We start from the raw sequence: 11,795 nt of genomic DNA, 5'->3' as shown, positions 1-11,795 counted from the left end.
TTTGGCATTTTCGTTTTGCTGCTCTACAGACTGGAGTGTGCAACATGCACCCCAGTAAACCATGGAGTTCCTCCCACTTAGAGAGACAGTTGCCTTCACCTGCCCTGTTCTAGCTCATCCTGAGTGAGTTGTATGAGTAGAGTGACATCTCTGCGAGTCCACTGTGATCTCCCCGTGGAAACAGCACACAGAGCTCTGGCTGGTTAGAGGCAACCATCCCAGGAATAATTGAGTGAGCTGGGGAGAGAGGGTATGATTTTTAGTAACATCCTAATCGAGTGTAAGAGGAGACATGGGAAATTTTCAACATCTTTTCATCACAGGAGTGGCTGGGAGTCTTTAATTTCAATGATCCAGAAAGCCCCGGAGCCCAGGTAGCTGATCACAGGTTTCCTTTCTATATGCTTAGAGATCCAGCACATGTTGTGGAAAATTGGGGAAGAGCAATAACAGCATCAAGGTTTAAAAAAGCGAAGGGAACAGAATCTCTTCCCTTTTTTTTTTTAAGTGTGAACTTATGAATTGGAAGGGTTTCATTCAAATGGACACCACAGAATTGTTCTTCTGAGGTGATGGGATTTTTTCACCTTTTGATGGCAGTATTCCTAACATTTCTGAAAACTCATGAGAGCACTTAAGTATTTTATATATGTGTTATATATGTAATTATTAGAAAGTGAATATTATAATTGCTTTCATATGCTAGAAGAATGTCAAGGTCTCCTGAACCTGCATTTTTATGTGGTCAAACCTTTCCACCACTGTGGGATCCTTCCTAGGAAGATTGCAGGACTGAGATGAAGGACTCAGTCCTCAACGGGCCTTTCTTGCAACCCCGGCTTGTTTGAGAAAACACCCCCTAGGGCTGCACCTGCCCTCAGCTCAGACTCATAACTAAGAGTGAAGTGAGAGGGCTCCCAGACTTTGCTTTAAGTTTAAATCAGGTTCGTGGACAGATCTTTGGAAATTCTGAGGTCAGAAACGTAAACAAAGTATCCCAAGCAGAATCTGCCTGGGGACATCCTCGTCCATGTGCATTAGCATCAGTTGTTTTCGGTGCCATCCATAGACCATCTCCAGCTCTTCATTTCCCAGCTCAAGCCTACTCTGTGCCTGCTGACTTGGAAAAGTCTTTAGAAATCCACACATGTCTCACTGTACATTTTCTCTGAGGCAACAGGAGGGGACTGAGCTGAGAGGGTGACAGAAGCAGTGGTAAAAAACATGTCATAGGCACATTCTGTCAGCCACAGTGACACTCTGACATCTGGTAAATCTTAAATTTATCAGAGCTGCTTGCTTACTTAGTCACACGACACTTAGAAATTGACTTAGGTTGAACTGGGAAACAGAAGGCTCTGGAATCTTTGAAATAACATTCCATTAGTGTCCCCCTCCCCACAGTCCTTCTCAAAGATGCCTTAGAGGCCTCTCACTTAGAGGCATACAGGCGTCTCTAAAGTCCCATGGTGGAAATAAATTACCTAAGGCGTTCTTGTACCAGAACTATTCTCTTCATTCGGTGCTGCACACAATTAGAGAAGGTACTGCTGGCAGCTGACAAGTCTTTATGTAAATGGAGTCCCTTCCAGGGCCTCAGTGGATGATCCACCAAGCCAACTTCCCATTTTGCTTTGGGTCATGATTGCAGGACCCCCCAGGCTTTCTAATCAAAAGCCTCCTCATTGAAGAGATGGGTATTTACAGCACGGAGCCAACTTTGCTCCTCTGGAGTATCCCATGAACAGTAGGAAGTGCTTCATTCTTCTCTGATGTAATCCATTCTGAAGAGATCATTTCCGTTTTAGACACATAGGCCACTTGGAGAGTCACTTAAGATCACGTGGATGACCAGGGTGTTCATAAACTTTATGGATAGTGTGCGCCACCACACCCAACAGAGTGCACTGCAGAGATGCTGCCTTCTGTCGCTACATCACACAGGCCATCCTTGATCAAAGAATGGACTGAAGCCTCAGAGTGCTCAAACAGCAGTCCTGTTAGCAATAGAGACTTTCTTAGCCCAGAATCCAACCGGTCTCTACATTTTTACAGGTCCTGGGCCATTACCCATGATCTCGCTGTGCGGTTCCACAAATAGCACCAACGCCTTACCCAGGTTGCCGTCTATGTTTTAAAGAATTCTGGGAATATCTTGCCTCTAATACCCAATTACAACTCTGGCCACTCCTTACTCTGCCCATATTAAACCTCAATCTGCAGAGGCTGATTTTTATTGCTCAGGGTGATAAATTAACGTGAATTTCTGAGAGACACATTGACACCTCAGACATGATGGTATTCACCTTGGCCTTATGGTCCCACATAATGTGAAGCCACTTACAGACCTCCAACTTAAGAGTCGAGGCAAAATTCAAGTTGTTTCCCTCCTCTGCCATGGTTAACCAGTGATGGACCAGTGAACCTGATGTGCAAAAGCAAGTCACTGGTAATATCATCAATGGGTCCACCTTCCAGGATGAGGAAGGGGTCCCTACAGGTGATGGCAAGTAGACTTGGTAGGCCCGTCACCCCGTCGCCTGGGCTCCTTGCTGTGTGCAGACCATGGTAGAACTTGATATGACAAATTAGTCATGCCGCCATACATTACCCTGCTGAAACCAAAATGCAAGGACTTGCCAAGATGCTCCAAATTTATTGATTCTATCAGCTCAATTCTGAAAAGAGGAAACACTGGGCTCTCGAATAAGTTGTTCAGCGGACATTTGACCTCTTCTACCACCGCAGGCTACCCGCCTCCTAGGATGGTCTGACGGCCTCCTCAGGCCAATTTGCTTTCTTCTCAATGGGGCTTCCTGCTGTTGGAGGCATTGATTAGACTCAATCCCATTCGGGGCTCATTGCTTTGTTGTCATCATCAGGCTGACTGGCAGCTGATAGAGCCCTTTCCCTGCTGGCCATTCCTGCCAGAACGGTCACTCCTACAGGTCTCTGGTTTATTGTAACAGTGCTCCCTGGCCACCACTGTCATATCCCACTGCCAAGTCTTCCCCTCACATCGCCTGTGGTCTGTGTGCCCTGCATGTCAATACTTCATTTGGGGCACCTCCTTCAAAACCCCTCTGGCTCATCACATACAGATGTGCTGTTTTCCTGCCATTTGCCCTCACCGTGCTCATTGTCATGGGAGTCACTGCTACTGACCTGGGCACACATGAAGTCATTCAACAAACATCCTTCCTGCCAATCAAGAAATGTCCCAAACACTCAAAATTCGTGTAGGAGACAGCTCGTGTTTGTGATGTTTCCCTGAAGGAAAACCCCTTGGCAGCCGTGGTAGCTGCTGCCCAGTTAGCTTTAAAGTATTTATTATCCATCCAGGGAGAGCTCTCTTCCTCTAAGAGGGCTGCCTGTGGTATGTGGGTAGAAAGGTGCCACTAATAACACAACAAGTAAGACAACAGATTAAAATAATATCACTTAAATATTTGAACAGAGTTCTGGAACCATACTTACACGTTCCTGGATCCCTCCACATATTTGGATGACTCTATTCAAATATTTTTTTGAGGCTTTGTCACCTTAAATATAATATGTTTGCACTTTTCACACAGCTGTTTAATTAATATGCAAATCAAATTTATTTGAATAGTGGCATCATGCAGCCAAGCAACCTCAGGAGTGAACACTAATAGACACTGACCTCATTTTCGACATTTGACTCTCAATCAGCTGTAGACGCCTGCTCACCCTGTCAGGATCAAGATGGTAAACAAGTTATGAAGGTTGACACGTGCCCCTTTGCTTTTTGTGTCTGCAGATGGGAGGCTCAGACCTTTAAAATGTGAAGCCTCTAAACCTGCACATATTAAATGGCCAGGCTGTGGTCCTTTGCACAAGCCACATGAACAAGCTTTCCCTTGGCCCGGCCTCTTTAGAAGGTATTTTGGAGAATAAACTTTTGTATGAACTTATTGCATGTGGTAACATAATCTTGACATCTGGTCTGAAGGTAGAGTATTAACCCTGCCCGCAAAATGGCAATGATGAAACAGAAGATAACTCATGGAAAATGTCTTTCTGGTAATGCACAGGAGCTCAGTGTAGCGAATTCTTAGAAGTAGTATAGGCAAATGAAGATAAGAAAGCATCTGCAGAAAAAGGACTATTTTACCGATGAGACGTTTTATACAAATCTCATGGTAAACACAAAGCAAAAATTTAGAGCAGAGGAACCAAGCATTAAAAAAGAGGAAACTGAGAAAAACATCATTGGAAACCGCAAAGTAAAATGGCAGACAGAAACACAAGGGAAAAGGAAAAATGGAGATATAGACCAATTAGAAAACAAAAGGCAGGATGGCACCGGTAAGTCCTCCTAGATCAATGATCAGCCTAAATGTAAATGGATTGACATCACCAGTCAAAAGGCCCAGAGTGGCCACGTTGAGTAAAAGACATGACCCAACTCTCCACTGCCTCCAGGACACTCAGCTCAGCTCTAAAGACAAACACGGGCTCAAAGTGAAGGGGCAGAAGAAGAGCCTCCAGGCAAATGGCAGACAAAAGAAAGGGGGTGTGGCCATGCTGACGTCAGACAAATAGACTCCAACGCCAAAACAGTAACAACAGAGATGGACATTATATAGTGATAAAGGGGCTAACCCATCAGGAAGACATAACAGTTAATAATATATGTGCACCCAACACGGGAACACTCAAATATATACAGCACCCATTAGCAGACCTCAAGGGAGAGATTGACAGCAACGCGATAATAGTAGGGGATTTTAACTCCCCACATACATCAGTGGGTAGGTCACCCAGGCAGAAAGTCAACAAGCAAACATTGGCCTTAAATGAAACACAGCAACAGACACACTTCCTAGATATATACGGACCGTTCCATCAAAGGCAGCAGAATACCATCCTTCTCAAGTGCACGCGGAACATTTGTGTTGGGACACAAAGCAAGTCTCAAATTTAAGAAGACTGAAATCACAGCAAGAATCTGTTCTGACCACAATGGTGTGAAACCAGAGGTCAACTACAGGAAGAAAGCTGGAGAAATCACAAATCTGTGGTGAGAAAACAACAGGCTGCTGAACAACTACTGAGTCAGTGTTGTCACAGATGAAATCTTGCCATTTGTGACACCATGCATGGATCTTGAGGGTGTTATGCTCAGTGAAATAATCCGAAGGAGAAAGGAAAATGCCATATGTTTTCCTCATGTGGAGTATAAAACAAAAACAAACTCAAGCCCTGTCACCCCAGCTGCCACTCCGAGGGCTTTATTTCTAGGAAGAAGAGAACTTCAAATTGTCAAAGCCTGCCCCAGCGGCCTGTTGCTGAGGGTGAACAAGTGCGGGGTTAGTTGGCTCGAAAAATTGGGACACTGTTTTTTCACTCCTTCCACATGGAACTGAGGCGACATCTATGGGGCGGTGACCTGACAATCCTGGGGCACCGGTCACCCTGTCCCAGCTGCTGAGGTGGCTGGAACATAAGTCATCCATGAGATGCCAGGAGACACAATGAAGACGACCTCTGGCTGCTGTCTCTCCCCTCCCCTGAGCACTCAACTCCTGAAGTGGGATTGTCACTCAGAAACTGGCTTCCCGTTGTCCTCCAGACAACTCCAGGGTCCCGGCACAGAGATTTTTCCTGAATGTGGGGGTGAAGCAAGCCATGAAACACATAGCTCTTCATCCCTTTCCAAAGAATGAAGGTGGCTCGCAAGCGATCACGAGAAGTGCAACTCAAAGGACGCTCTCAAAGAAGTGGAGAATGAGGTGAAAGGCAATTAGCAGTAGATTTGAGTATTTGATAAAGATCCAGCTTAGACTGTGGGCTGACTAGTTTTCTGGAAAGAACCAGACAATTAGACTGCTGAGAGGGGGGTTCCAAGGGTCAGAACAAATATGCAACAGTGACTTCAGGAAGTGTTTCTACAAAGGAGCAGACTGTTATTGGACTAACTGGTAGAGCCAGTGATGCCCCCAGGACCCTGATGAAAACAGGAGAGCAATCAGGCAGCGGTTAACTGAATGGAACCACCGCGTGTGGCCCCTAAAGGAGGAAGAGAGCCCTGGCAATACCGTTGTCCCCCAGGACAGCAGTGGGCTCACCCAGAGCGGGGCCCACCTGAGGAGCTGGGGAAGAGGTTTCCCTCTGTATGGCGGGCGGTGAGAGAAACAACTTTTGTTCTGAGTTGCTGCCTCGGCGTGTTACAGTCTGAGGCCCCTGCTCACACCCAGAATGTGGACCTTTAGAGAAGGTCCTGAGTTTAGGATTCTGCCCTAAATTCCCGCTTTACTTTCCCAGGGCGCCTTTTAAACTAAGCACCTAGAGTTCAGCCCGGGAATAGTTAGTGACCTCCGCCCCAACCCCCTTATAAGTACCGGGTGCTTGCTCCCTGCTCTCTGTCTCCTGCTCGCTCCTGACCTGGACAGAGGACCGCCCTACCCCCAGCTCACTGCACCCTCAGCCACCGCTTCTGTGACCTGTGAGTAATAAATCCTGTGACTCTGTCCCTTTCGGTGGGTGCATTGAAACTGCCCCTTCAATCAAAATGAGCCTGTGGGTTTCACTTCCCCACAGTGGGAGCTCACATGCTGAGGGAGCTCCCTGCTGACACTGTGTGGGTGGCCTGTGCCCCCTCCTTCAGTGGGTCATAATCTGCCTATCAATTCAATACACCAGCTCCAGCTTCTGCACACAATTGACAATGGGGATGGGGCTGTGGGCTGTTTGTATGCACTCGATCCCTCGGAGCTGTGAAGGGCTTACTAACCTCCTCTCCTGGACCGCTCAGTCTCTCTGGGAGGAACCACCGCTTGCTGGGGTCTGGGGTGGGGATTTCCACTGCTGCATAAGCTGCTGCCGGGTGAAGCCTCGGATTCCCGCCCTACAGTGTCAGTGCTGTAGGTCAGAGCGCCCTGCAGAGACCGGCCTGCAGGCCTCAGTCTGAGGTGGGTGTGTCTCCCACTCCTTTCTGAGAGACCCCGCTGGGTGTCAGGGCTGGAGGTGATGGGCTGCAATCATATTAGGAAACCTTGGCCTTGAGCCCAGGAGAGCTGACTGGGAAGGTAGGGCTCTGCCCCGTTGCCCCAGGCAGGGACCAGGGGCCTGGGCCATCAGGTCGTGGGAGCCGAGGAGAGTTCCCCTCGAACAGAGCTGGGAGGGGAGGTGGCTGCTGGGCCCACGGTGTCAGTGGTCAGTATCAGGGTGTTGAGCTTGGCCAGCCACCCCTACCCCGTGACAGAGGCAACTCTCCCAGGGGCATCATGGCAGGCTGGCTGGGCAAACGCTGCCGAGGCAAGTGCTTATGGTGCTGCCTTCCTTGTGGCTGTCACAAATCACCCTGAACCTAGGGGACATCGGGAGTCCCACCCCTGACATGGTGCAGCAGAATGAATTCTCCCTAAAAGCAGGCCCCTGAGCACATGGTACCAGGTTCTCCCAAGTCTCCAGAGGAGGTTGGAAAACTACCAGATGCTTGTAAGACCCCTGCTCCAATGGCCTGGGCTCCGCTGAGCATGGCGGTGCATCAGCAGGCCAAATCACCATTGCTCCGTTCTCGGGGCTCGGGAGCTTTCCTGAGTGCATCAGCTAACACTGCACTGGTAGAGGTGGGCTCCAGCCCCCAGAGGATAATGCGGACATCCTAGAATGGGGGGCGGCAGCATGTGAGTTGGGGAAGAGGGAGTCTCCTCAGGTCTTCCCTGTCACTATCCATCATACCAAGAGACCCAATGATGACCAGCCTGAATGAGAGATAGACACGTAACTACAGTGACTATACCATGTTAGAAATGCAAGCTTTTCTAGAAAAAAGTTCCAAGGGGAGGGTTGGAAAGGCCACTGATTGCCTATTACGGGTCTGTGGGACCATTTCCAAGCTGTTGCTCACAGCAGCTGAGATGTGCCATGTGGCCACATTGGCCAAAGATCCCAAAATTCACACTGTCAAACAAATCTTAAGGTATTGAGGGCCCATTTTATTAGATACACCCTAGGGGAGCAACTGACTTGTCATCCCAGTGAGGGGGCTACTGAATGTGTTGAGCCACCAGGGCAGGAGACACAGGCAAAAGGAAATGGACTCTGCAGAAAAGACACACCCCACCCCCCAAGGCTATGAAGCCCACCAGGATGAGAGGGAGATGCCCTGCCTCTCCCGACTTGGATTTTTATGGCTTGCCAGCAAGCCCAGCCTTCCATCACGGTTATCACAGCGAAGGCTCACTGTGCATGGAACACCCAGCATGAAACGCACCTCCTGTTACATCAAATTGGATTGTTCAATGGGTGTATCGTTCTGTTGACAGCCACGCCTGCACAGAGCCCCTGACCATTTCCAACCCAGAGGAGACACCCTTGGGGCCAGCATCTAAGGAGTTGTTCTTAAAGGGGGGTCCGCTATTTATAAGGCCATGCTGTCACAATTCAGAGAAATGTCAGCTACAGTACAACAGGCAGTAGACTGCATCGATGCTGTAGCTGGACACAAAAAAGAATTTTCCCCATCTTGTTGGCTGGTAAAGGTGAATGGGCCCCTCTTCTCCCTCAGCCAGGAGCCCACTGAGGGGCCCTAGGGAATATGGGGGTTTCCAGGCCCCTTATTGGTACCACAGAGGGGTGGCATCTTGTCCCATCTCTCTCCTTCATGAGATGATCACCAGGTCTCCCTGCATTGGCAGCTCTGGAGATCAGGGGTCCCAAATGACCTAATTTTGGAACAGCCTGACCACAAGTTAGAAGCATTTGCTCAGGCACGGCAGGCTCTTCAAGAGACTGCCGACCACCTCCCCAACCCCCACCCCCAAGGATGGTGCTGTCACCTCTCAGAATGCCCCAGCCCTGGCTCCTGCTGGATCCGGGATCCTGTACCCTGGTGTCCGAGAGTGGCAGATGCCCTAGGCCCGTGCCCTAGGAACCCAGCAGTTCTCCTGAGCTTGTCCCTCTCCTGGGGGACAGTCGCCCACATACTTCCTTAATTATCCATTGGAACACACATAATAACACTTCACTGCCCTCGCTGACCCTGGAGCCCCACTCACAGTGCTTCCCAGGAACCCTTCCAAACCTAAGCGAGGGGCACCCTTTAAATTACAAGGTGTAACAGGTGGGACAGGGGAAGGCATTCAGCTTCCATTGGATGTCACTCTTGGAACAATCTGTATTAAAAATCTTATAGTGGTGGCCCCTCTGGCTTTATCCTTTCCTGTTATAGGTATGGATGCCTTCAGGTGCCACCACACCAATGCCTGGCCTTCCTCGTGGGAGCCCCACATTGGGAGCCAGTAAAACTGCCACTCCTGATTACACAGTAAATACCCCCAATATTGTTTGCGACAGGGGATTGAGGAATTATGGCCCATATTTCAAGGTTTGTTAAACACCATTACTCCTTCCAATTCTCCCATTTGGTGGGTATTGAAGCCCACTACTACTGAGTGGTGTCTTACAGCCGACTACCAAAATTTAAACGCTGCAGTGCCCGTTGTTAAGGCTTCCATTTCCAACATTGTCCAATTAGTTGAAGACATCCAAAGGGCTCCAGGGGACTACTTTGCCATGATCAATCGAGCTAACATGTCCTATTCAGTATCGATCACCAAGGAGTCCCGGCCAGATCATTTGCACATTCAAACGCACCCAATATACCTTTACCCATCTGCCTTTGGGCGATCTTAACCAGGCTATTGGCCACAATCTTTTTGTTTTTTAAGTAATTTTATTGGGATTATAATAGTTTATAACATTGTGTAATTTCAGGTGTACATTATTGTTTATCAATTCCTAAATACACATCATGCTCACCCCCAGTAGTCTAATTTTTATCCATCACCAGACATGTGCCCCTTCGTCCTTTCGCCCACCCTTGCCCACAATCTTTGCTGGCAAAACCTGGATGCCCTTATAGTGTCCCCTTGCACCTTCTGACACTATTTTGATGGCATTCTAACTTGGGACCCCTCAGAGGATGCAGTACACAGGCCCTAACATGGCTGGTGACCTACTTACAGCATAGAGGTTGGGCTATTGCTCCACATAAAATTCAAGGGGCAGAAACAATTTTAAATTTCTGGGCATTAACTGCTCGTCTAAAGGCTGGGAAACTCTTCCTCCAATTAAACATCATTTGTTAACTGTTCAGCCTCACGTCAACCTACAACAAGCCCAACACATGTTAGGTCTCTTCACATTTTGGAGGCAACACACACCACCCTTAGCCATCAGACCCATCCACGCAGTCACACGCCAATCCCCCACAATTCACTGGGGAGAAGCTCAACAGCAACACTTAGAGCTGGTGCAAAGATCAATTCATCAAGCTGCCACTATAGTGCTTGCTGCTCCAGGGTGAGGCGGTACTCTGCCTGCCAGGCTGCCCACCTCTGCACCTTTGAGTTTTAGAAGGCCAGGGTTATGTGTCAAGTCTCACAACCTTACAGGGACCCCTTGAACACTACACTCAGTTGCTTGCCTTCACCACACCCTTTAGATTGGTCCACATTATGAGTCCTACTGGGAGTTAGTGAACTTAGTTTCTATTGGGAGAAGCCCTCCCCAGGTTCGGATGCTACCACCACCGCAGCATCCCCTCTACAACTTTCAGGACCACAGCAACAGGGTCACCTTCCTGCATCACCCTGAGGAGACCCTGCCCCACGGTCACCACTCAGGGCTCCACAGTCCTCCCATGCAAGCCCTCCAATAGTCTTCGCATTTTTATACAATGGGCAGAAGTGGGAGCTCATTTTTATGGCCACCATAATTGCTAGGTGTGTTACCAGGTTCAACAAAAGATTTTTCCAAAGTTAATGGCCTACCAGGCTGATTTATTGACTCTGCCCCAGTTGCCCCATGGAAGGCACCCCACTCGTTCCTGTGGCTTACCTGGCTGCATTCTACAGTTCTCAACTGCTCCCTTGCAGGTCACTCTGCAGTACAGTATGTGGCACATGGCAAGAGCCCCCATGTGCCCTTTATGATCTACCCTATCTGCCCAGGACCAACACCACCTGGATGAATATGACCTACTCCTCCTCCCAAGGAGCACGATCCCCACGCTCTTGGACTTCAAGGCCCAGCCATGTGGCAGGAAACCTCAACTTACTTTGGCTTCTCCAATCAAGCAGTTGCTGTCCACTGTGGGTCCAGCGCCCTTGTGCCAATACGCATATGTGGATCTCCATATGTGCATTTCTCCTTCCCTCATCCTCCAATGCGTTTGCCTCCTTGATGACCCTGGGGAGTCCTGTCTGTTCACACCGATTTACCCTAGTCTCCCTGGGACTGCCCTGACAGATCACTGAGCAGGATCTGCAATCCGTCTCTCTTTGTGCCCCCTCACATCAAAAGCATGTGGCATATTATAATCATCGTTATGTTGGGAGTAGGTCTGCTACTCTCTCTCACCCGGACTGGGCTAGCTGCACTGGGCTCACAACAGCACATTATTAAGGCAAACACCAGCCTGTCAGCCACCTGGCTGGATGCGCAGGGATATTACACCAAAGCCGAGCCTTACTGCAACAGCAACAGGATTCTTTAGTGCAGATGGTTTTGCATAACTGTTTAGCTTTAGGTTACTTATTGGCCAAGAGAGCAGGCAGATGTGCTGTAAAGGGCACCGCCTGCTGCATGTATGTTAATAATTCTGGACAAATTCAGACAAATTTACAAAAGATGACACAACAGCTACAGGGATTCCATAATCTCCCCCAAGCCTTTTATTAAATGTCTACCTTAACCTTATCAAAGGGCTCTGATTTATTGTCTTGGCCGGACCCCAACAAATGGGGGGAGGGTTGCAAACAGGA

Source organism: Equus caballus, chromosome 7, assembly GCF_041296265.1.
Source record: "Equus caballus isolate H_3958 breed thoroughbred chromosome 7, TB-T2T, whole genome shotgun sequence".
Classification (NCBI taxonomy): Eukaryota; Metazoa; Chordata; class Mammalia; order Perissodactyla; family Equidae; genus Equus; species Equus caballus.
The sequence above is the reverse complement of the archived record's forward strand: the minus strand, read 5'-3'. Positions refer to the sequence as shown.